At 50.2% G+C, this 25,267-nt stretch overlaps 1 protein-coding gene across 1 annotated transcript in view; it reads right to left on the reverse strand.

Annotated features, from left to right (window-relative positions):
- Nxn (nucleoredoxin) overlaps positions 1 to 25,267 on the reverse strand; it is a 142,828-nt gene that overhangs the window by 21,654 nt on the left and 95,907 nt on the right. The gene's annotated exons all lie outside the window — the stretch shown is intronic.

Raw genomic sequence — 25,267 nt, forward strand, 5'->3', positions numbered from 1 at the left:
TGCTGGGCAATGAGGGTGCTTCATTACAGCCCCACGTGGCCCTGTGGTCCTGTGGGGTGTGTAGGGCCCTGAGTCCTACGAAGGTTCGTGTTGTGACAGAGGAACATTTAGCCCTTTACAAGTCCCCAGGGGGCCAGGTGTGGTGGTGCACGCCTTTTAATCCCAGCACTTGGGAGGCAGAGGCAGGTGGATCTCTGTGAGTTCGAGGCCAGCATGGTCTACAATGAGAGCCCAGGACATCTAGGGCTACACAGAGAAACCCTGTCTAGGAGTGGGGGGGGGGGGAGGGAAGGGGTGCCAGGGGGGAGCCCCCAGGGAATAACCTGAAAATCACAATAAAGAACTGACATCTTCTGAATGCAATGGGACCCCAACCAGGTATGCAGGTTTGGAGGAGGGAAGGGAGCACCTCCCCCCAGCAGCAGCCAGTCACCAGCCTAGGAGGAAGGGACATGCTTTTTAACGAAAAAACAAATAATGTGTCCCTCTCCACACTTGTCCAGGCCTGTGACCCTGTGACTGAAATAGCATCTTTGTGTGTGTGTGTGTGTGTGTGTGTGTGTGTGTGTGTGTGTGTGTGTGTGTGTGCGCGCGCGCGTGCGCGCGCGCTGTTTGTCTTGCTGAACACAGGCAACACACCTGCTCCAATCCTCAGCCCTCAGCTACTCCAAACAGGCTCTGGGCTGCTGGCATGACCTTGGCAGTGCAAGCTATCAGAGGCCCGGGGGTCTAAGCAGAAGGAAGGTGAGAGCCCGGGTACATCACAGCCCTGGCTGGAAAGCCAGCTTCTTGCAGGCTCTACTGCTTGCTCATGGCCATGGGGTAAAAACACCCTTTCGGTGGGCCACTGGGTGCTCTGAAATGTAACCACCAAACCCTAGTACCAAAACCATGAAGGCAAATGTTGAGCTAATTACATAGCTCCAAACAGAAAGCAGCAAAAGACAGCTCCATGAGGGTTCCGAGAATCCCTTCTGGGGCACCTGGGAGTCCAGGCACAGAGGCTTAGCCACTGGCCAAACAGGGCAGGACTATGTGGAAGGGAAACAGGCCTCAGAAGGTGGCTTCCCCCAAGAGGAGCAAGGAGTGTGTGGATGGGGCCCTGCCGGTATTTAATGCGATCCCAAAGTATCTGCCAAGAGGAAACTCGAGGCTTCTCAGCCTATAGAGACATATAGCTTGGCCGAAGGGTTGTTGGGACTCTGCTTCAAACTGGGTGGCCGAGCTTGATTGCTTCCCGGCCCCACATTTCCGGTGGGCTCGCAAAACAGCCTCTTAACAAGAGTGGCTGTGAGCGGCTTGAGGGCCATTACTGCATCATTCCACAGGAACCTTCTTCAGAGGTTTGACAAACAAGAGCTTCGCGCCACTGGGATTAGTAGCTTAAATCTGCTGTGCCTGAGGCCATCCTGGTTACTTAAAGGGGGTGTCCGAGTGGAGGGAGAAGTGTGCACTGGAAAGATGGTTCGGCAGTTGAGAGTAAGTGTCCCACAATCATGAGGTTCAGAGTTCAGATCCTGCCACCCACTTAGCGAGCCAGTGTCCTTTTAAATGCCCGTAACCCTAGTTCCAACAGAAGCAGAAATAGGAGGGTCACTGGGGCTTGCCGGTTTCCAGCCTAGCTGAGACTCAACTCGCGCCCCAGGTGTAGGAAGAGACCCTGCCTCAAAGAAATAAGTGAGCTGAGCGGGGCTGGAGAGATGGCTCAGAGGTTAAGAGGTTTGATTCCCAGCACCCACATAGCAGCTCACAACTGTCGGTAACTCCAGTTTCAGGGGATCTGACACCCTCACACAGACACATGAAGGCAAAACACCAATGCACATAGGAAAAATAAAAGTTAAAAAAAAAAGAAAAAGAAAGAAGTGAGCAACAGAGGAGAGCACACAACGTCCTCTTCCCTGTGAGTACATATATATGCAAGCACTCTCTTTTTCTCTCTTCCCATCCCCATACACACAAAGGATAAAAAGGAAGGAAGAAGAAAACCTTTTAAACAGCAAGATTAAGATCACTGACTTCAATATTTTGTTGCTTAAAATATCATTTTTGTTGTTGCTTTTGTTTTTTGAGACAAGGTTTCTCTGTCACTGCACCCAGCTTAAAATGTAATTCTTTTTGCCACCCCCACCCCCGCCCCCCAGGCAGGATTTCTCTGTTTTAGCCTTTGCTGTTCTAGAACTCACTCTGTAGACCATCCTGGCCTCGAACTCACAGAGATCTACCTGCCTCTGCCTCCTGAATGCTGAGATTAAAGGCGTGTGCCACCTCACCCAGCTTTAAAATATAATTCTTAAGGGGGAAAAAGTAGTCACTTGAAAAATTTGGGAAGCAGCAAGTCCCAGAACAACAGCAAACAACAACAGTGGTAGCACACACTTTTGGTCCCAGCACTCGGGAGGCAGAGGCTGGCAGCTCTCTGAGTTCAAAGCCAGCCTGGGGTATAGAGCTATTTCTAGGGCAGCCAGTGTTACAGAGAGAAAGCTGATCTTGACTTTGACTCAGCAGAGAGTGCTGAGACACCAACCACCGCTACGCCTGTCATTCAAATGTCCAACAGAAGCAGTGTCTGCCTAAAAGCTGCCAGCACAGTGAGAGACGGTAGTAAACGCCAAGATCCAGAGTCCATTCAGGCTGAGGAGCGCCCACAGTGCTCAGAGCCCCCCCCCCCTTCATCTTAGGGGCAGTGCGATAGCCAGATAACTTAGTGCTGAGAGCTACGCACACTTTTTAAGAAGTGCTCCAGCAGCCACTAGTGGTGGTGCACACCTTTAAACCTAGCGTTCAGGAGGCAGAGGCAGGTGGATCTCTGTGAGTCCAGGTTTTGTCTACATAGAGTTCCAGGACAGCCAGGGCTACGTAGAGAGACCCTGTCTTAAAATCCACCGGCCCCAAAACTGAGCTCATATTCTTGGTGTTACAGTTGGGATGGGGCGGGGTGGGGGGTGGGGATGCTGCTGAAGACTGAACTTCATGCATTCTGGCAGGTGCTCTGCCACCAAGCCCCAGAACGCCACAACAGTTCGTCATCAGCGTCTCTGCAGCATCTATAAGTTTCACCCGGGAGAAAACAGGCCAGTAAGTGGCTGAGCTGCCATCTTGGCCCTGAAGCTCAGGACACTTCAGTGGACGGGTCACACCTCACTCGGAGCACATTGTACCCACACTTCAGGGGGCACGGGCCCAAGGAGAGTGTCACGCGTGGAACCACTTGAATGTAAAACATTTAAAAGCCAGACACACATGGGACGCTTCGTTAATACTGGACTCCAATTTACGCTTACGCCCCCCTTGTCTTGTCAGCATCCTCTTCAAAGACTGTCTTCCTGTCAGCTTTGTTTTGCAGTAAATCAATCAATCAGCTGCGCAGTTAGCAGGCTGTAAATGAACGGGGTTTCCTTCTGAAAGCAGTTAATTTTGCCATAAGCACCTTATGCAGCTAGCCTTGAATTCCTGGTCTCCAGTCCTCCTCCTGCTTCATCCTCCCACATGTGTGTGTGTCCTCATGCCCTGCTGGAATGCTTTCCTGCTTTTGCCTCTGTGGGTTTTGCTAAGAGAACCCTGACACCACATCTGACTCTGGAAGGAATGCTTACTTGGTTTCCTGCCTCTGGCTCAGATGACTAAAAGCACGGAAACAGTGGGGGGCGGCGGGAGGAGTGTGGGGGGGGGGGAGCGGTGCTGAGTCAGGCTCTTGGCAGCCAGCTGCCTTTGAACCTGAAGATGGGATGGACGGCAGGAGCTCATATCCCACTGGATTCAGGAGATGTTTTGGAAATGGTTGATGGCAGAGTTAGCATTTTAATCTCTGAAGGTGGTGCTGGGGTCAAACTGAGCCTTAATGTGTCAGGGACCATTAAGCTATATCCCCAGCACAACCTCCACAGTTTTAAAAGGGTCCCATACCTACGGCCACTGCTGCGGTTAAAGAATGCAAGGACCAGTCACAGCCATATCTGCCCTCTCTCCACTGACCATCCAGGCAAGTCTACCCAAGGGTCATTCTGAAGGTGCCTGGCACTCAGGACCTTTGCCTTCCAGTTCCCTAAAGGCCCACTGGCTGCAACAGAATATGTCACAGCAAACCCCTAAGACTTAGGGGTCTAAGTGTTAAAATTAGCACTGAGTAGAGGGCTCACCGGGCAACAGCGCTTGCTGCATAAGCTGACACCCTACAATGGGATCCCCCAGCATCCACGGGAGTACAGGCAGATGTAGTTTCAGTATGGGGGTGTCTGCAGAGGATCACTGAATCTTGCTGGCCACCCTAAGCAAAAAAAAAAAAAAAAAAGAAAAAAAAAAAACAAAAAAACCAAAAACAAAAAAACAAAACAAAACCCAGCAGGATGACCGTACATCCTTCTCTGGCCTCTACATGCATGCACCATGCAGAGGATCATGCAATCCCTCGTCTCCCACACATACATACATCCCCTGTAGACCTGATCCTTACCCACCCACAAATAAACAAATACTGAGGATTAGTTTGCCAAAATCAGAAGCAAGGCAACAAGGAAAGAAACAAAGAGGCAGCGAGCGACATTAGCTCAACTTGGCAGACATCACAAGGGATGACCAAACAGGCTACCCAGTTTCTAGAAAATGCCTATCCTGGGCCTGATGGCGGGTTCTGGTTCCAAGGCTGTGGTTGGAACTACCAGCCCAGGGATGTTGGTCAGAGAGTCTATGATAGTGAGCCACGGCACAACAATGCAGCAATTATCACAAGGGACAGGCCCGGAACTGGTGAGCTATAAAGATGGGAGCAGAGAGCAGAGCTCATCGGACCCGCTCCATTAGCCAGCACTGCAGACGCTTCTGGGAAATGCAATTTGGTGGTTTCTGAGAAAGCTCAGCTCCTCAGTGTGACCTCAGCTCTGCTCCCGGGCTAAGGACTGGCCCTTGCCCTTGACGGAGGGGCTCAGCTTTTAATTCAGCTTTTAATTTCCCAACAGCTGCTGCAAATCTGTGAGACGAAGCCAAAGCTGACCCAGATGTAGGATTAATTAGCAAGCTGCGTGGTCAGGTCAGCTGGAGCCCTCTCAGGCAAACACCCCTGCCCTTCCACCTCACACTGACGACAGTCAAAACCACCTGTTCTGTGCGTGGCACTCAAACACCGATCCTTGAGTGCGTCCCACCCTCAAACACAAGCGCGACTCAAGACCATAGCAGACGGCCAAGGGTAAAATCTCCCTCCCACCTCCAACATCAAGGCGATATACACCTTGCAGGCTCTGGAGCCAAGCTGCCTGGGTCTGAGTCTACTTCAGCTGCTCAGTGACCTCAGGCACGACAGCTAACTTTCCCCTCAGCTTCTTCATCTGTAAAACAAACCTACAGTCTCGGACCGTGGTGAGGACTGATGAGTTGCCGTGAGTGCTGACCCAGATGAGTGGATGTGTGATGGATGAAGCTTTCACATGGGTCTCACTGTTGTCATCCTAACTGCTCCAGGAGAATTTTTTTCTGCTCCCAGAGGTCAGACCAGATTTTGGATTCCCATGGCTCCCGTAGCACATGTCCCAGGATGCGGTTTGGACTGTGGCTGAAATCTGAACAGCCTGCTAGAGCTGGTGGCCAAGGACAGTGCTCCGTGTGTTATGTATTCAATAAAAACTGGGTGAACTGATGGAGGAATGGGATAGCGAGAGGGAGGGAGCGAGGGACAGAGGGATACCAGGGTTCTTGGGCAGCTAGACCAGGTGCCTAGCTAGCAATCAAGCCAGGATGTTTAAATGGCTTTGCGACCCAGTGTCTCCGGCTAATTTCTTTCTTTTTTTTTTTTTTTTAATTTTTAAGTTTTTATTATGTGTGCAGTGCTCTGCCTGCATGTACACCTGCAGGCCAGAAGAGGGCATCAGATCACGTTATAGATGGTTGTGAGCCACTTTGTGGTTGCTGGGAATTGAACCCATGACCTCTGGAAGAACGGACAGTGCTCTTAACTGCCTGCGCCATCTCTCCAGAGCCCCCAACTCCCCGCTAATTTCTTGCAGGGCACTTTCTAACTCACACATGAATGATCTGCTTCAAATGCCAGTGGGATCAGGGCTCGCGTCCCTTTATCTAATAGCGCCTCTGTCCCTGTCCCCTGCCCTCTTCCCTTCGCTCCTTTTACTGGAGCTGGCACAGAGAACAAGACAGCATGTGAGACCAAGGAAGAGCTGCATGTGGATGGGCCAGGCCGGTCAGGTCTGTCACTGGCTTATGAGAACTCAACAGCCCCCACCACACAATTATAACACAGGATTTGGAGGGAGGTGGCAGGGAGGATGGAGGGGGGGGGCATGAGGGTCTTGGTGGGTAATCCAGGTTGATCGGGATCTCTTTATGTAGCCCAGGCTATCTTTGATTTTGAGATCTTCCTGCCCCGGTCTCTTGAGTACATAAGACTATGTGGGGGCTTTGACCACATATGCGCACATACAACATAAAGCTGATGGTGCCACCTGCCAGAGAAGCAAGTGAGGGAGACAAGAAGAGAGACTGGGTGACACTGCTACCTGGTAAAATGCCGGGCCCTCTGTGCCTGGGGAGTGAGCACTTAGGTCTCAAAGCCTCACTTTCCTTGCATGACGCTTTCTCTAACGAGCCACTCCGCTGCTCAGAGGAGGAGGAGAAAAGTACTTCATCTGTCCTTGGCAGCCCCTCTCCCAACCTCCCTGGTGCATTGAATGCTTTGCCTCCATATTCACCCCTCACTCCAAGGCTGCACGCCAGCTCAGCAACCACTGCCCCTTGTCCGCGCTCCAAGGGGATCATTTCGTTTCAGGGTCATCAAAGCAAAAGCCAGAGGGCAGGCGATGGGAACGCAGGCTCTGAGGTTTGGACTGCCTCTGCCACCTTGGGAAAATGATCTCCGTATGCTTCATTCTTTTGTTTTGTTTTGCTTTGTTTTTCAAGTCAGGGTTTCTCTGTGTAGCCTTGGCTGTCCTGGACTCGCTTTGTAGACCAGGCTGGCCTCGAACTTACAGCGATCCACCTGGCCCAGCCTCCCGAGTGCTGGGATTAAAGGCGTACACTACCATGCCCGGCCCTTACACTTCACTCTATTCCACCATCAGCTGCCCAGGACGGAGAACAGGCCACACATAGAAGTGCTCAGACGTGTCTTCAGGATGTAGTCTGCTCAGAGTCCATGCTAGGGCAGTGAGCTTGTGGTCCTCAAACTCAAGAGCACTGAGGAGGCGGCCCTGGGCTGAATGCTTAGATCACTCTAGCGCCACTGGCCTTGCCAGGCTTTGGACCCAGCACCACCCACATAGGTTCCCTCTTTGTGAGAGACTTTCTGCCAGAGGGTAGGTACATGGCTTCAGATCAAGAACAGGGGAGCTGATGGGCAGGCGCAGCTACACATAATGGCCTGCCTTTAGAAAAAAACGGGAAATGGTGGTGGCAGTGGTGGCTTTGAGTGGAGCAAAAACCATACATGGGTAAACCTGCCACGCACCGGAGGACACCCTAGCTTTATTACAGACACCAAGACTCTTCCCAGGCCGACTCTAGTGGACTGTTCCTCCTGTCTCTCAACAGGGGAGTCACCTAAGATGGGGGCCACTAGTTACAGCCACAATCAGGGACAAGCCTCTAGTGTACTGTTCTTCCTGTCTCTCAGCAGGGGAGTCACCTAAGATGGGGGCCATTAGTTAGAGCCACAATCAGGGACAAGGTCTGACAGGCACCACACAGCTAGGAACCAGAAGTTGAAAGCACACACAGAGGCAGATCTCTGCGTGGCTCAGAGGCCTGTGTCCGACACCCGGCAGCACAGACAAGGTCTTGCTATGTAGCCCAGGCTAGCCTTGAACTTGAGCTCTTCGTCTTCCAGCTTCTCTGTACTTCATAGCACCCCGAGTAATGATGACTATCTGAGTGGGCTCCCCTTCCTGCCAGATGGGACTTGATGCCTTTGGTGGGGAAGGGCACAGCGGGAATCTAGCAAGGGCAGAGCATGAAGGAGGACTTGTCTGCATCCCAGAAGTGGAGGGACGCTCTGAGAACCCGGCGCTCCTCGTAGGTCCTCAAGGGTCATGTGAAAAGCAGCGTAGTTACCCAACTCCATGCAGGAAGCCTGGGACTCAGACTGGCTCCCTTCAACAAGTGTCACACCTGTGGTTAGAGTCCACAAACACAAAAGGCCCCTGTGGTGGCGCACGCCTTTAATCCCAGCACTTGGGAGGCATAAGATGGTGGATTTCTGTGAGTTTGAGGCCAGCCTGGTCTACAGAGTGAGTTCCAGGTCAGCCAGGGCTACACAGAAAGACCCTTCTCAAACAAACAAATAATTAGAATGTACTAACATTCAACCCCCCTCTGAATTCCTCCAGTTCAGGGCTGGCTTGAACTTAACGCTTAACGCTTGGAATATGGAATCCTTCCCAGCACCCTCTAAGGGGGTCGTTTACCAAGCTGTTGCATTTCCTGCCTGAATGACTTGGTGACTGGGGAGGCGAGCAGTGTTCTGAGACTACAAAGCGGCATCTGGCTTCCAGGGTCTTCCCTGCCAGCACCGCAGATGCGGCCTAGGGGAAGTGGCCGGGCTTCCCCACCACGCCACAGTTCCCACAGGCTGACAAAGGAATCGCCTACAGCCCATCTGCTCCCCAAACCACCAATGGGCAGAGTGGCCTGGAAGGGCCTTGTAATTGTGGGCTGGAAGAGCTAAGGAAATGGCTCGAGTTTTTTCCCCTGACAGTGGGACAAACAGCCAAGTGTGGGTTTGGAACCTGAGGAATAGGCACCCCGACCCCAAAGGCATCGAGTGGAGGGCAGTTTCTGTGGCGTGTGTCACCGGATCTGCTGATGGAGTTGGAAGTGTACCCACATTTCCCCATGCTCACACCAAGCAGTAGCCTCCCCCTTTTTTTTCAACACAGGGCCTTGGTCTGTCACCTTCTCTGAGAGACACGTCACCTGTTTTCAATGTCACCTGTGTTAGGGTCATAACCTGGAGGGAAATTTTCCATACCAGATCCTGACAGAACCCACAAGGTTAAAACAAAAGAAAAGGGCAGAAGCCAGGCATTCGGGAGGCAGAGGCAGGTAGATCTCTGAGTTCGAGGCCAGCCTGGTCTTCAGAGCAGGTTCCAGGACAGCCAGGGCTAAACCCTGTCTTGAAAAATCGAGGGAGCGGGGGCAGGGATGGGTGGGTGCGGGGGGTGGGGGGGTGGAAAAGAAAGTCTAGGAATGACAACCACTTTGAAGGAAGACCGTGTCTTGCAGATCTGGGGATCTTTGACGGTACATGCTTGTCCAGGGAATGTTACCTCTACCCGTCCCTGTGGGAAGGACTGTAAGCTTTGTCACAGGTGAAAGCAATCTTGGCGGGCTTTACCCTTGGGCACCCCATGGATACCCTGAGATGGACTGAGTAGAGCTATCCTGGGCCTGGAATTCAGGAAGCAGACCTGGGGACCGCACCTGGACTATTGTTTTTCTAATCGACCCTCAACCGGGAGAAGGAGACCACCCTTCGCACGTGACACAGACAGGAGGAGAGGAGAGAGCAACAGCAGGTTGAGACCGGGCTTGAGCGCATGTGGATCAGTGAACAGGCTGGACCAGCACGCAGGCCAGAGACACCTAAGGACCCGTCCCATGGAACAGATACCGGAAGGTTCACTCTTTCTTCCCTTTAACCTTTTTTCCCTCTTGTGTAAGCTAGTTGGGTTGTATAATAAAGTTTAATTGTTAAAAAACAGAGCCTACACGTCCCTGCTCAGCTGGAAGACGGTAGGTGAAAGCAATTTACCCCAACTGACCCAGCCCTTGTTGCTTTGCAGTAGGTCTAAGGCAATCACTTATAAGAACAGATAAAAAGGCTTTGCAAAAAATAGGCCAGGGAGGCTTCTCTTTTAGTTTATTTATTTTATTTTAAAAATATTTATTTATAATTATGTATACAGTGCTCTGCCTGCATGTACTCCTGCAAGCCAGAAGAGGGCACCATATCACATTACAGATGGTTGTGAGCCACTATGTGGTCCCTCCAGAATGCGCCCACCACCATATAGGGCTTGCCGAAAGACCATTTCGGTCTACACTGAGCGAGTTCCCCCAGGGAACCAGCCCCTATGCCACTTCGTATCTTCTGTGGAAGGTACTTAAGAAACACCCGGGATGATGTCCTCAGGCCAACGGAGTGTGCTCCCTCCCCCATGGGACTTGATAGACTTCACAAGCATGAGAACCAAGCGAGCCGCTATCTCATTTCACTCACGTTCGTTCACCGTGGTTCCTAAACAGCTACTTGCTAAGTTGCAATCCAGAACAGAAACCGAGCAGATAGCCTCAGAAAGTTGTGCAGCTTCCAGCAGATAAGGAATGTGATTGCGTAACGCCTCCTGAACCAAAGGCTATAAATTACAAGGCAGCAGGCTGCAGCGTTTCCATGTCGGCTCTCCAAAATGAAAACAGGAGCAGGAAGTGTGGTTTGTGTAAACGGGCAGCGCTGTTCGTCATCTCTGCGCCACCCATACCTGTCCCACCACAGAGCCATTAGCACCCAGCACAGCACTCTTTCCAATTTCCTTTGTGACTGTTATTTCATCAGGGGACAAAAATCCGTCCCCTCTCCCCTCCCTGGCTGCATACATCCAGAGCTCTGTTTGCTTGGCAGAACTTGCCGAGTGCCCAGCTATAAAGCTTCTGTTACTTTCCTGCTTCAGGAAGTCCCCACTGCGCTGGGGCCAAATGACAAGGAGAGGAAACATTTACAATGATGTGAGAAACTCCCGGTCTGAGAGGGTTGGAGATCAAAGATAATCCTAAGTGCTGGGTCTGCAAGGAGCCTGGCATGGGAAAGCCCTCCATAAACCGGACTGGATTGGTCCAAGATGGCAGCATCACCTCACTGGGCAGCCAGCATGCGAGAGGTGCCTGCCTCCTCAGCTCTGAGAGCACCAGCCACACTGCCGTGGGCCAGCTGTGTCCAGAGGGAAAGGAATCGGATCTCATCTTAAGAAGCTGCCATCGCCACGTCCCAAGATGCCTTTATATAGAAACAGACTGTGGGCTGCTCTGCTCCCCTCTACCAGCCCTTGAAAGGATTCCACAGCACAATGAAATAAGGAACAGTAGGGGGAGAGAGAGCGAGAGGGAGGTAAATTGTTTGGAAACTAGAAGACAGGGTGGAAAAGATGAAATTCAAGACAGATGTGTGTGAGCCACAAACATATGTCCTTGAGTTGATGCATCCAGAGGGTTCCCGTAGAACAGGGAAGGGGAAAGAGTGACATACGCAATACAGAAATAAATACAGCAGTAAAGCACGGGTCTGCGGTGTCTCACGCCCCTCCTCTCACAAAGACACGTTGGTTCTCTCTTTCCGCTAAATAACGCTATCATAAAACAGGGTGTGAGAAGGATCCAGGATGGAACACTAGAACCGAAGCAGAGGTTGTCTGAAGTCACCCTCAAAAAGATGTCAACAACTTATTTCCAATTACCCGGTGTTGGTTTTAATCTCTAAAAGGCACTGATGCAAGTAATAGCGTCTGCCAGGTTCATGCCTAGCATTAAGTTAAAAAAAAAAATCAAGCAGGAAATTTAGATGGTGTTTCCACCAAAACACAACCGTCTGAGTCTCAGGCCGGAAAGCCATTTTTACAGCTCGGTATTCGTGTGTGCATCGCCTCTAAACAGCTACCTCAAAGCACACAGCTGTTTCCAAATGCCTCGCAGGGAGGGAGAAAGCGCAGTTTGTTATGTAGGTGACTAGAAAAGGGCTGGGTTCGCCTAGATGGTCAAGTGTCACATTTCAGGGTGCAGTTAGGCACAAATTCCAGTCCGCGCCATGCGCTCGCCTGGTGGTTAGTCATCCAGAGGCGCTTAAGTGAACAACTAAGTCCAACGCTGTTCGCCAGACCGAGCAGGGACAGAGAGAGAGTAAGCTGGGGCTTTTGAACTTTAAGGGACACGCAGAGTATGCAAGCCTGCTTCCTCTTTGGCCACTCTCTGTGAGGTGCCCCTCCCCGCCTCCACTCATGCCTCCAGCAGCTTACGACAGCCCAGCACCACCCTTGGTTCCTGCGCTCCAGCCCCAGGCATGGGTGACCACGGCAGATACATACGGACACTTAGCCTTAAATGTGACAGTTCTCTGTCTTGGGAATGCAGTGCTATATACAAAGATTAGAGGTGTGGGGGCTGAGGAGACAGCTCCGGGGGTTAAGAGCACTTGCTGTTCTTGTGGAGAACCTGGCTTCAGTTCCCAACACCCACGTGATGTTCCCAATTGTTTGTAATCCAAGGGATCCCACTGACCGCCAGTGATACACAAACATATATAAAGGCAAAACGCTCAAGCACATAAAACAAAACGAAATAATCTTAAAAAAAAAACAAAATCAGTAGTATTGCAGGCTACCTGAGGCCACCACATTGACCCTCTTAGCTGCTGGGACCTTGGGACAAGCTCTCGGCCTCTGGTAGCCAGAGACTTTGTTCCAAGGGAGATGCCGGGAAGAGGGAGACAGGCCGAACGCTCATGTCAAAGGCAGGATGAACCGAGAGAAACGGAGCAGGAGAGAGCGGTGCTGTCAGATCTTAGAGAGAAAGAGGACAGAGAGGAGCAAAGGGCACTGCTGTCCCCAGCAGGGTGGGAACCTGCTTCGGAGACCGCACCTGTGTCTGTGTCCCAGCTGCCTTCCACTTCCTGGCTCCAGACACCCCTGGGATTGGCAACTCTTCTGAGAGTCTAACCCAGTCTACCTATGCCGCCTTGAGTGAATTTTTTTTTTTTTTTTTTTTTTTTTTTTTTTTTGGTTTTTCAAGACAAGGTTTCTCTGTGTAGCCTTGGCCATCCTGGACTCACTTTGTAGACCAGGCTGGCCTCGAACTCACAGCGATCCGCCTGCCTCTGCCTCCCGAGTGCTGGGATTAAAGGCATGCGCCACCACGCCTGGCTCTTGAGTGAATTTTTGTTCCTTGTAAACAACTCCTCAGACAGATGTGCGGCATGTCCGTGCGGTCCACTGTAGAGAGAAGCCCTCCCTACTTAACGCAGCAGTGAAGGAAAAGTAAAACTGTGACACGCTCGGTGCTCTCAAAGGCCTTCCCCCGCTCACCGCAAACACGGCCTACACACACACAGAGCCCGGCCTATACTCGGAGATTTTTTATGATCTTTTTTCTTTTTGCACACAAATGTAAAGCCCTTCCCATCTTAATTAATAACTTATCGTATGCTTTGTCCACAACGTTTGCAATCTGAGGTGCAAAAGCCTAACTAGTATACATTTCTTTTCCCTTCAAATTTTCACAAATAGAAGATTCACTTGTGGTAGATTTGGACAACTTTGGGAGTTTTGTTCTTTCTTTATCAACAATTTTTCTTTTTTTTTGGCTGTCCTAGACTCACTCTGTAGACCAGGGTGGCCTTGAATTTACAGCGATCCACCTGCCTCTGGCTCCGAGTGCTGGGATTAAAGGCGTGCTCTACCATGCCCGGCTTAAAGAAGCATCCTGAGGCTTCTCTTTGGCATCTCTGTAATCACCACCATCACACTGCTGTTGTACTTTGGGACAATTATTGACTAAAGTCAGGGTTACCTGAACAAAAGGAGCCTGTCTTTCAACAATCTGTCTGCCAGCAAAGATGGTTGTGAAGGGAGGGCAGCATACACAGTGTGGATAAGCAGGCTAATGGGTGAGATCGTACAACTTCAGAACAGGCGTGCAGTTTAAAACCTACCAGCCAAGCCATTTCTTTTTAGAATTCTCCATGTAATGTTTTCAGATTGTGGGTAACTGAAACTTATGGAAGGCAAAACTTGAGTTATGACAAACCACTGTTATTTTCCTATGTGCCTGGGGCGCTAAGGAAGACATTCTTCCTCATACCGGGGGTGCAAGATGACATGCCTAAGATGGCGGAACAAATCAGTCGCAGGACCACTTTACTCCGTGCCAACCACCAGCCCTAGAAGTGCAGTACTTTTTAAATGTAAGCTGAAAACACGATTTGCATGTCATATGTATGCAGATGTGAGAAAAGGCAGTCTCGTTGACTGTGGCTCCAGGGGACGGTGGCTGTGAACAAACTCCAACTTGCCAAGAAAAACTATTCCATTGTGTCCCCCAATTGTGGAGCCTCCTCCAGACAGCTCAGTCTCCAAGGTGTGCCACCCCAAAGCTGAGGCAGGAGGGAAGAAAGGCTGGGCCTTCTCCCACAGCCGAGATGAACACACAGGTAAGGAGAACAAACAAGCAGGACAGATGGGATGGCACAGGCCGATAATTCCAGCCACTCAGAGGGGCTGACACAGTAGGGTAACCTGGGCTACACAGTGAGTACCAGGTCAGGCAGGGCTACCTAGCAAAACCTTTCCTCAACAAACAAGCCAACAAGCCAATGCATACGCCTTACAACACAGCCCCAAGGTGGTTTCTGTTGAGATGGTCATTGAACTCAGGGCCCTGTACACACGTGAGTGTGCTCCACCGCTCAGCTACATCGCCAGCCCAATATATTTCCTAGGTGTGACAGACAGCATGCAGGCCGTCCAGCAGGAGTCACAGCAGGTCTCCAACTTCACTGATAAACAAAGGTCACACGGGCCACTTGTGCCAGCACCTTCCTATAGACTAGTTCCAAAAGGCGTGGGTGACAGGTGCCACAGAGCCCACACGGACAGCAACTTTCTCCTCCATAAGGGGACTGTCCCCATGAATCAGACCTTGGATACTGCCATGAATCGGTTGCTTAGCAAACAAAAGTTCTGGGGCCTTCTGAGCAGAAACCACATACAAATGAGTTCTCCGGGAGGAGTGTCGGCTTTCTGGGACACGCTGGCCATTTTAAAGAGCACAATAATCCTGTCAGCCTTCAGCAGAACCGAACTGTTAAATGTCAACACATCTCAGGCTGGTCTCCAGACCGCTGTATTAGAGCCTTGTGTCCAAAAGCAGGGAACTTTGGTGGAGAAGCCGAGCTCTGGCACACTTGAATTCTGTTCTTAGCCGAACAACAGGGAGCCCCTGTGCTCCCGCCTCTCAAGCTGAGATGACAATGCCAGCAGGCAGAGAGCAGGGCAAGAAAAGTTCTCTGCAGGCTTCTGTAGAAGAAGCGCTTAGAAAGCTAGGAGCAAGGAGGAGGGCCGTGATTGAAAACCACCACTACTAACAAAGCCATGCATGCAGTGGTGGCACACAGCTTCAATCCCAGCACTCGGGAAGCAGAGGCAGGCGGATCTCTGAGCTTGAGGCCAGCCTGGTCTACAGAGTGAGTACCAGGACAGCCAGGGCTACACAGGGAGACCCTGTCTCAAAAAACAAAACCACCACCACCACCACCACCAAAAGAAGAAAAGGAAAGGTAGAAAGACAGACAGACAACAGTAAGCGGGAATGGAGAGATCACTCAGTGGTTAAGAGGACCTGAGTTTGGGTTCCAGTTTTCACACAGTGGCTCCCAACCATTCATATCTCCAGCTCCAGAGGATCTGATGCCTTCTGACGTCTGCAGGTACCAGGCACACATCTGGTATATATTCATGTGCGCAGACAAAACACTCCACACACACAAAATCAATCAATTAAAAATTAAAATAAGCCGGGCAGTGGTGGCGCACGCCTTTAATCCCAGCACTCGGGAGGCAGAGGCAGGAGGATCGCTGTGAGTTCGAGGCCAGCCTGGTTTACAAAGTGAGTCCAGGACAGCCAAGGCTACACAGAGAAACCCTGTTTCAAAAAACAAAACAAAAAAATTAAAATAAAACTCAAAACAACAACAAGATCCCTTTGGCCCCACTCCATGAAGGGCAGGCTAGACGACAGAGGGCTGAAGTCACTTCCCCGAGTCACCTCCTCTGTCAGCTGGGAGACCATCACTGCTCACAGGCTTGCTGTGCCACTTAAGCCAGATGCAAAGTCCACACTGCCCCAGTCACCTGGCACTGCCACGTACAGTCTGTATTGCGACTCTCACTCTCACCTGCTTTATTTATTTTTTTTCTTTAAACAGACTCTTTCTAAAATGCCGAATTTATTTGAAAGAAAACTTTGCACAGCTTATCCAAAGAGAGGGTGAATGTCAAAATAAGACTAGGAGAACTCACACGGTTCTTGAGTTTGAGCTGGCCCCCAGGGCCTGCAGAAGGTGCTTGAGTTGCCTTTCTGAACTAGGCAGAGATTGCTGAGTTTTCCAGGGGCTTAAGGAGGAAGCAGCCTATCAAGGCTTCCTGGTGATAGAAGCAGAGACTTGGAAATGCAGAGTGGAAAGAGCACGCTGTGGTCCAGGCAGGGGTGCCAATCCAGTAACAGCGCCCCCACACCTTAAACTCTTGAGGCCTGGTGCCAGCTGAGGCCTCCGGGAAGGGGAGGAGAATCTAGTGGGCTAGCCAGGGAGCTAAGCCTGCAGGCTCAGCCTGGTTCTGCCACTGGCCCAGGGCATCCCCTCTCCCACCCTCCCACCCCCGCCCCACTTCCCCACTGGGAGCCCACCTCAGCCATGGTCAGGTCACCCAGGAAGGGACCACAGCTATCTCTTGTTCCCTGACACTTCCTTGTTTTTTCTACCTCTAGAAAAATCTAGAAGAGAATCTGAAGTCCAGAAAGGTTCGTGGGGCAAAATTCCCACTTTCCTCAGTGGGTCCTCAGGGCTCAGCGTTGGTATCTCCATTGGAAGTGTATGGAGCAGAAAGCAGGGCTAGGGGTGGGGTGGAGAAGAGAGGGAGGGAAGGCAGCCCTGGCCAGAGTCGGGTTACGCACCCCTGAATAGTTGTGGCTACACCAGACCTAGGTCCTGTTCCCCATCCTACCCCACACCCTCGAGGCATGGCGCTATCTCTTGCACAAATGGAGCAGGAACAGATTTCGCTAATAATGGTTAACACGGCCTTTCCCTTGCGGGGTTACCTGCACCAGAATCCCCAGGAATGGGGCACACAGATTTCTAAGCTCTCTTGAATCTCATTCTGGGACCAGGGTGAAGCTTAGGAACTGTAAAATGTAAGTGAGGTCCCAGGTGAATCTGAGACCCACTAAGTTTGAGTCCCGCAGGCTTTGGTGCATGGCCTCTTTAATGGTGCTTGGCTTCCTGCCCCCTCGTTAGTTTCCACCCATCCTCAAGGAGCTGGATCAGAAACCCCTTCCTTGGAGGAGCCTTCTCCTCCTGCCTGCTGCTGATCCCCACTGGCTGCCCAGGCCTTGGGTCTCTAGTGTTTGTAGCCCCTCTACTGCCTACGATGTCAGTGTGACTCCGTGGACCTATGTCTTCCTTGCTGGGCTACAGAGCCATGTGTGGAGCCTTCCCTCACCCTCAGCTTCCAGCCTAGGGCCACTGAGACAATAAGAATACATGCTCTAAAGACAGACAAACAAACAAACAAACAAACAAATGAGGCCATTTCTGCTCTCCTTTTCCCCTCACTGCCTCTTCCCTTCTTTTTCCTCTGAAATGCTGAGAGTCCAGCTCAGGGGCTCACACTTCTAAGCAAGAACTCTACACTGAGTCATTCTCCTAGGCACCCCCTGCCCCGGGCATTTTTTTTCCAAGACAGGGTTTCTCTGTGTAGTCCTGGCTGTCCTGGCCTCACTTCGTAGACCAGGCTGGCCTTGAACAAGGTGATCTGCCTGCCTCTGCCTCCCGAGGGCTGGGATTAAAGGTGTGTGCTACCATGCCTGGCTCGCTCCTAGCCCCTTTAAAAATTCTCATTTTATTTTTGAGACACGATCTCACTTGTAGCCCTGGAGTTTGCTGTATAGACTAGGTCAGCCTTGAATTCACAGAGTTTTACCTGCCCCTGCCTCGTGAGTGGTAGGACTAAAGGCAACCACCACCGTGCTAGTGAAAAAAAAATTTTTTTTTTTGCTAGTGAAATTTTTATTTCACATTTTAGTTTTTTTTTTTTTTAAGGTTTATTTATTTATTATTTTGTATACAGTGCTCAACTTTCATATACATCTGCAGGCCAGAAGAGGGCATCAGATCACATTATAGATGGCTGTGAGCCACCATGTGGTTGCTGGGAATTGAACTCAGGTCCTCTAGAAGAGCAGACAGTGCTCTTAACCTCTGAGCCATCTCTCCAGTCCCACATTTTAGTTTATACCCCCCCCCAAGGCAGGGTTTCTCTGTGTAGCCCTGGCTGTCCTCGAACTCACAGCAACCCACCTGCCTCTGCCTCCTGAGTGCTGGGATTAAAGGCCTGCACTACCACCCCTGGCCCCTAAAACATTTTAAACAAAGATCTATTTATTTTACACACATGAATGCTTTGCGTGTATGTAATTATGTGCACCACGCATATGCCTGGTGCCAGAGGAGGTCAGAAGATAGCCCGAGATCCCCTGAAATAGTCACAGAAGTGCCACCAGGTGGGTGCTAGGACCTGAACCCAGCCCTCTGCAAGAACAGCAATGCTCAGAGCCACCTCTCCAGCCCCTTAAATCTAATTATGAGACAGAACCTTGTGAAGTGGCTCAGACTGACCTCGAACTCGTGATCCGCCTATTTCTGTAGCACAGACTATAGGAACGAGCCACCATGCCTGCCCACTCATAACCTCACTGTTCTCAGGAAAGGCTTTTTTGGGTGGTTAAAGTCCTTGTGACACAGCAAGTCCCTGAGAGAAGAGGCCCAGCTGCGGGGAGAGTTTTGAGTCCCACAAATCTTCATTCCTTCCATGTCACCTGAATGGGGTTTCGGGAGTTTAAGGCGTTTTCTCTGATGAAAGAACAAGAGAAGAGATGGCCCCCGACTAGCTCAGATTGGACTGTGCTCTAAAGGGCTTCAGGGTTTGTGGGGTGTGCATGGTTCACGCTCGACGGCCTGAGGTGACCTGGGAGCTCGCTATCTGAGGCCGAGAGTAGGACAGTGAACATTTGCTATCTATCCTAAGAGAGCGTCTCAGAGGCACCTGGACACTTGCCTGTTACCCCAGGATTGAAACATGGATAGAATTTCCCCAGATCCCATAAGCTTTGTTGAATTCGTGTCTGTCCGTCTGTTTCTCTCCCTCCGAAAATATGCCCCAGAAGGAAGCAGGCCTCTCATACTTCAACAAGTACGGGCCTGGTCCCATCTGATCCACCAGCAGGTTCTGGCAGCCAAAATACCCACAAATGTTTAGCTCTGCCATGGGATATGTAGAATAAATTAAATTTAGGGGGGAAAAACATAAAACAAGCCTCTGCGCCTACAGATTGTGTACCTTGGCAGAGGGAATTGTGTGTGTTACAACAGACCTAGCCAGCGAGCCAGAGAGCTCAATCAAAACCAGAGAAAAGGATTCCTGTCACAGAGGCAGACAGCTTTGAGGCTGTTTCCCGGGGACACGCAGACATGGACGCCAACCTCACCTTGCATTTGTTGGAGTTCTTTATGATGGCCGAGGAATGGAAAGACCTCAGGCCCCGACCAGGAGGAGATGGGCAGCCCAAGGTCTCAGCTTTGTGAGTACAAAGCCAACATGAGCTGCTCCAGGAATGCTTGGGACTCTGGATTCGTCTTCTGAGGATTCGGAAGTCAAGTGTAGAACAGGGTCTCTGATGGGAACCTACCAGGCCTTGTAAGCACAGCTCCACTGACCGTGCTGAGTACTTCATTTTCTTTCTCTGGCAACTTCCACTTCCAGGACTGAGCCTGCCCTGCCTCCAGGTGGTCAAGGGCACTCTAGCTAATTAAGTCAACAGAACCCTGGCTGGCCTGACACTTGCATTGCACTCATAGAGGTCCACCTGCCTCTGCCTGCAAGTGCTGGGGGAAAGACCTGCACCACCATGCTCAGTGGGCCCCAAACCATACTTAAGGGACCATGTGGATGTAGACGGCCACGGGGGCTGATGGAAACAGCGGGTAGAAGAGGACAGATGCTCCCTAAATCACCAAAGGAGGCCAGACCAGACAAACAACCGAGCAGTTTCCTACTGAGGTCACTTGGAGTTTAGGGGATTTTGGGTTTGGATTTTAATTGCTTGTAAGAGTTAAATAAATGTCAAATAAAGGACAAGAATGTGATAAGTTAACTTCTCTGAGATGTTTATTCAAAGGATGAAAACGTGTTCCCTGCAACACTGAGGCAGGTGGGGATTAGAGCTAGGTGTCGGAGAAGGCTAAATTATTCAAACACAGAACGTCAATTCCAGCCTCTGGAGAAGCCATTTTCCTACTCAGCTACAACCCATTTCCAGCCTCCTAGATCGGCTCAGGCCATGCCTCAGTGCATCAGAGGTGACTAGAAAAGACCATCCAAACTGTCCCAGGCAGCTTCGTCTGAAGCACCTGACTGTCTCCGGATGTCCTGCAGGATAGTCTGTCACCCAGCATTTGCCTTTCCAAAAAACAGCTAAAGGAAGCAAAAACAGTTACTGAGCTAATTAACACACTGAGTGGAGGATGGGGGGGGGGGGGATTGCCTCTGGCATGTTTCCTCCAGTTACCAATGAGCCTAAGAGGCAGAACATGCATGTGCCGTAAAGCATGAGCCAACACACACAGGAAATCAACTAACAGCCTTGGTTACATCTAGCAGGAGAAGTGAGATTTCTCTTAGTACATCAGCATGTTACTGTATATAGTTTTGACTTTAAAAAAAAAATAGATTTAAAACCTTTTATTTATGTTATGTGTGTGTGCCTTGTATATGCCCCTGGCAGGCACTGGGTCGCCTGGGGCTGGAGTTACTGGCAGTTGTGAACTGCCTGATGTCAGCGCTGGGGAAACTTGGGTCCCGTGGAAGAGTAGCAAGCACCCTTAACCACCAAGCCAGCTGTCCTTTTGAGCGTCATGTGCATTTAGTATTACAAGACCAAAGACAAAACCACGAGAGGAAAAAGCAAACTGTAAAGTCGAGTGGGAGCAGCATGTTATGAACTGGAGCAGCACACTATGAACGGAGCAGCACGCTATGAACGGAGCAGCACGCTATGAACGGAGCAGCACGCTATGAACGGAGCAGCATGTTATGAACGGAGCACCACGCTAGGGATGTGGCAGCACGCTAGGGACAGAGCAGCACACTGACACTGCTCACTCTCAAGTTTACTAGGTGTTTGGCACAAAGAGCTAAGTGGAGTCCTGCACTTTACCTGGGTTAACGATGGGTGTTCAGGCTTCTCAGCACAGGACAAGGAGCACACAGACAGAGTGGGGAGAGTAAGAAGCGCCTGTGGGGCGCTGGTTCTGAACCGGACATCTTAGGACGGTTTAAGCTTTGAGAAAGTAGTTAATTTTCTTAGCACTTTCTCTCCTACCTGGAAACAGCAACACACCAAACAATGAGCCCCCATCATGTGAAATTCCTGGCTTTAAAGACAGATTTGACAAATGACACAGGTTTTCCTAGAGAAAGAGTTGTCCTGTCCCAGGCTGGGGACAGGACCAGTACATACCACTGGCTGCCGGAAAAGCACAGAAATGCTTCAAGACTGCTGTTCTGAAAAGACTCCCTCTGACCAAATTTGAGATAATTAGAGCAATAAAATATATTGAAATAAAAATCTTCATGAGCTCAAAGAGATACTAAAACAGAATGGAGCTCGGGAGGCCTTTTGTTTAAAAAAAAAAAAAGCCAAAGAGGGTGGGAGCATCCGCATTCTGCAAGGAGCAAAGTGAGCAGATTAAGGACCACACTGAGAAAGACTCCTGGGGCTCAAAGCATCCTAGCATCTACTGCCTATGCTTTCAGAGAGATGCCTCCACCAAGTACTCACTGGCCACCGCCGGTGGGTAATGAAATACAGGAAGAAATATTGCCTCCGTAGTACATTTTATTTTTGAGACAGGGTCTCACTATGTGGCTCTGGCTGGCCTGGAGCTGAGAGATATGCCTGCCTCTGCCTCCTAAATGCTGTAGTAATCCCTAAGACCTAACGCCCTCCCCACCTCTGCCTTTTTTTTTTAAACACAAGCTCTCACTATGTAGCTCAAGCTGACCTAGAACTCATGACCCTGCCTCAGTCTCCCAAGTGCTGAAAAACCAAGTGTGTACCACCATGGCGGGCTCCCCTCTAACCATCTTGACAGTAGATAGACAGACAGATAGACAGACAGACAGACAGACACACACACAGATAAATAGATAACGCATTGTGACCTGAATCTAGTCTCAAAGAAATAACATACTAAATTTAGAATGTGGAAAATTCTACAAGACCCCTGACCTACATCCTCCACGTAATGTTAGGTCCGGGATATGCTAAGGACACTGTGAAGGGAACCTTGTTTTGGGACGTTACACGTTAAAATGTTTACGACTGAGATACCGTGATGTGTGTGCTCCATTTTCACAGACTTTGGGGGAAAGGCACAGCCAGAGGTCTCGAGAGCTTGTCCCCTGGCCTGGCATCAGCAGCAAACAATGTAGCAAATGTTAACAACTGACAAACTGAAGTGAGAGACATATCCTTAGGCATTCACTGCTCCGCCCAGAAAGTTCCCCACATAAAAAAGTTGGGAGCTGGGTTGGCGGGATAGCTCGGTATATGAGATGCTGGCTGCCAAGACCTGAGTGAGTTCAGTCTTCCCGGAGACTCAGAGCCAGAGGTAAAAATGCTGCAATGACTCCTACAAATTGTCCTCTGGCTTCCACACGCGCACCATGGCACACACATGCCTGCACACACACACCACTCATGCACACATACATACACACATGCTAACCACAAAAACTTTAAAGTTGGGAGTGCTCGGTGCTGGGCACACACCTTTCTTTAATCTCAGGACCCAGGAGGCAGAGGTAGGTGAGTCTTTCAGTTCCAGGCCACCCAGGGTTACATAGTAAGACTTAAAAAAAAAAAAAGTTAACCAGGTAGCGTACATTTTTTTCTTAAACTTTTATTTACTATTTGTGTTGGAGAGGGCAGGCATGTGTACTCCATGGCATATCTATGGAAACCACAGGACAACTTTTTGAAGTAAGTTTTCTCCTTCTACCTTTAAGTGGGTCCCAGGGTCAAACTCAAGCCATCGGGGCTTGCACAGCAGGCTCCTTTACCCACTGAGCCATCTTGCCAGGCCATAGAATAAATCTGAATCCACTCTCCATCTCAGAGAATGAAAGAGCTCACCACAATGCTGATTCATGAACAAGGAAAAGCTACATTAGAGCCATCTGTGTTCTCTGGGTCTATGTTCAGCATGGGCTATGACGTCAGCCTCAAAGGAATCCGGTCAGGGTGGCCAGCGGCACAGAAAAAACAAAACGGAAGAGCTGCCCCCTCTGCTATGGTCTTTCTTCCCCTGGTTAAGTGTCTGTTGGAGATGAGTGGGTGGCTCCGGAGGGACCCCGTTTGTGATTCATTCTGCTCCAGAGAACTCTCTGGGCCAGCGTATCACAAGACTTTTGGCTCTACTTCGACCAGAAACCATTTCCAAGAGCCTTTGCAAAAGAAGCCACAATCCCCCAAGCCTCCCCCAGGCAAACCCTTCTAATCAGCTGTGCACCCAAGGGATACGGGTGGCACTCGTGGAGCAAAGGCGAGGATCCACCAACCTGTCCTAGAGTCTCTTGCACATGGCTGTGACCCTGGAGGTGTTCAGCCTGCCTGTGGATAGGAAGTGCTGTGTGCCCCAAAGCCTTACCACACCTGGTGCAGCCAAGAGACAAAGACCTAGAAGCTAAAAAGCTCTTTCCACATTTACCCTGGCTCACACTTCCCCTGACTCTCAGACCTACAGCCATACTGGGCTCACAGAAAATCATCCAATAGGATTAAGCAGGTCACCTTGGCCATTATTTTTGAGCAATAAGAAAGCTGAGGTACCCAGAAGTCCTGTCTTCCCAAATGCCACTCAGGGTCCCTACCCCGTGTCCATTTGTGCTCCCTACCCCGTGTCCACACGTGCTCCCTACCCCGTGTCCACTTGTGCTCCCTACCCCGTGTCCACACGTGCTCCCTACCCCGTGTCCACTAGTGTTCCCTACCCCGTGTCCACACGTGCTCCCTACCCCGTGTCCACATGTGCTCCCTACCCTGTGTCTACTTGTGCTCCCTACCCTGTGTCCACACGTGCTCCCTACCCTGAGTCTACTTGTGCTCCCTACCCTGTGTCCACATGTGCTCCCTACCCTGTGTCCACTCGTGCTCCCTATCCCATATCCCATATCCCCTTCCATTATATGACACTAAGAAGTAACATTTTTCTAGCCAAAGAAAAACTTACATTTTATATTGGCTGCCTAAAGCATGAAAAACACATTTTCTGTAACACAGCCCCACCCACTCAGTTCCCTGAAAGAAAGACCCTGGCAGTGTCTTTCAAAGCTAACAATGTACACACTCTCTGGCTTAGCAATTTCAATCCTGGAAAGCTAGCCTACTGACATGCACGCATGACTGTGCAAGAGTGCTTACTGTAGCATTATTTAAAATAGCACAAGCCTAGGGGAGGGGTGAAGCATTCCCAGATAAGTAAATTATACCCCATCCACCCACCCACCCACCCATCCATCCATCCATCCATCCATCCAGTGAAATGTGCTGGTAGTGTAAAGATGGAAACAGATCTCTGTGCACTGACTAGTAGACTAAGATCGGCAAGATACAGTGACATATTTTAAAGGATTATTTTATTTGTGTGTGTGTTTCTGCAAGTATATCTGTGTACCATGTGACCATCTGGTGCTCACAGAGGCCAGAGGATAGCATTAAATGCCCTGGAATTGAAGTTACTGATGGTTATGAGCCACCACATCATGCTGAGACCCTCTGCCTGGGTAGTGCTCTTAAATACTAAGCTATCTCTCCAGCCCTTACACTAATATTTTTAAAGATCTATCTATCTATCTATCTATCTATCTATCTATCTATCTATCTATCTATCTATCTATCTATGTTTTTCAAGACAGGTTGTCCTAGAACTATAGACCAGGCTGGCCTCGAACTCACAGACATCCACCTACCTCTGCCTCCCAAGGGCTGGGATTAAAGGCGTGCGCCATCACGCCCGGCTTTATTTTATTTTTAATTGTGCCCTGGAGGAGCTAGAGTTACAGGCAGTAACAAACCACCTGACCATGGGTATTGAGGGCTGAGCTTGAGTCCTCTGCAACGGCAGCTCACACTCTTAAGCCACTGAGCCATCTCTCCAGTGCTTTATTAATGTTTTTAAAAATTAAGTGTGTTTTTATAAAGAGCAGACACTACCCACCTGCACATGGCAGAAGAATCATCCAGAAGGTTGTGTAAGGAACTTGCGTGGGAATATCTGAGGAATTAAATCTTGTTGCTCGTCTTACACAGCATTCATGCTTAACCATGTGCACGGATCTCCGACTTTGTAATGAAAGAGAAACTGGGGTGGGGGAGAAACTAGGGTCGG

The sequence above is a fragment of the Acomys russatus genome, chromosome 16 (assembly GCF_903995435.1).
Source record: "Acomys russatus chromosome 16, mAcoRus1.1, whole genome shotgun sequence".
Taxonomy (NCBI): Eukaryota; Metazoa; Chordata; class Mammalia; order Rodentia; family Muridae; genus Acomys; species Acomys russatus.